This window comes from Triticum dicoccoides, chromosome 1A (assembly GCF_002162155.2).
Source record: "Triticum dicoccoides isolate Atlit2015 ecotype Zavitan chromosome 1A, WEW_v2.0, whole genome shotgun sequence".
Taxonomy (NCBI): domain Eukaryota; kingdom Viridiplantae; phylum Streptophyta; class Magnoliopsida; order Poales; family Poaceae; genus Triticum; species Triticum dicoccoides.
This window is the reverse complement of record NC_041380.1, coordinates 444,718,744-444,719,959: the sequence shown is the minus strand read 5'-3', so window position 1 is coordinate 444,719,959 and position 1,216 is coordinate 444,718,744. Positions and strand designations below refer to the sequence as shown.

Genomic DNA, 1,216 nt, shown 5'->3' with positions numbered 1-1,216 from the left:
TGCTCCGCCCCTGCTGTGCGAAAAGCCGCCACCGCCAATCGGGCTTCTCTCGACCACGGCGGTGAGGAGGGCTTCTCTCAACAAAAAGGCTTGTTTGGGTTTGAGCCTACCCAACTTGTTTGGGACTAAAGGCTTTGTTGTTGTTGTAACCACCCCGTAGGTCGCCACTTGAGGATTCCTCGTACATTTATTTAAGATATTCCATACAGTTGTCTTACTTGGCAAAACCCACCCTAACATTATTTTCTGTAAGCATGAAATCCTAAAAAAAAATGTAGAATGGTAAAAGAATGCTGTTAGAAAAAGTGATTAATTAGCATCCAGATGAAACTCATGTCCCCACAAGATACCAACTTTCGTAGCACACATATATTTATTCAATAGGTATAATACGATATTCAAATTTAGCCCTTGGTTCGAAACATAAGGGATCGTATGCTCTGGATCTGCCAAACTCATGCTTTTCTTATCAGTATTTGCATTTTATTAATTTCCTACTATCTCCTTGCACTCACTTCCGGTCCTCCTTCCTTGCACAGTCTCTTCTCTTGTATGATATATTGTGTTAACATAGAGATGATACATGAGAGATATGCATGTCAACTACCATTACTCTAATGTTTACTTGATATTTGCAATGCAACTGAAATGAACACCGAGAGAATACGTAAATGGAGAAATCTTATAGGGTAAAAAATGCCACATAATAAGTTTTAGTTTTATTTTTCAAACTCAAAGCGACAACTAGACTTTCGAAATTTCCCATAGATTTACTAGCAGACTATAGTATGTATATTTGTGCCAAATTTTATATGAGGTATTATTTTCATCTAAATTTACAGACATCTGTTAAAATGCTCGGGATAAGCAAGCTAGGCTCTAGACGAGAGTCAGGAGTGAATCACCATCTTGCGATGGATCTCATCACTTTTTGGCCATTACTCCCCAGCCATCCTTTGCCAAAGTCCCATTTCACTCCCCACCGGCTATAACCACCACAGGCGCTATACCGTCTCTATCGCAATATGCAGTATCAGCGTTCTGAAGTTAGATCTGGCGCGACAGGCCTGTATCAGATATTCAGATTGAAGCGGGTGTGAGATCTGTGACAGTAACTCGCAGTGATAGCAAAGAGGTTGCTAAATGTCAGATCCGCTGTCCCCAAACCAGGATTGACGATCCATTCCTACTGATTACCTTTTCCTTTGCTTCTTCC

General features: G+C 40.7%; 1 protein-coding gene across 1 annotated transcript in view; it reads left to right on the top strand.

Annotated features, from left to right (window-relative positions):
- The window catches only part of LOC119277886 (carbon catabolite repressor protein 4 homolog 4-like), a 14,136-nt gene that overhangs the window by 3,350 nt on the left and 9,570 nt on the right, over positions 1 to 1,216 (top strand). The gene's annotated exons all lie outside the window — the stretch shown is intronic.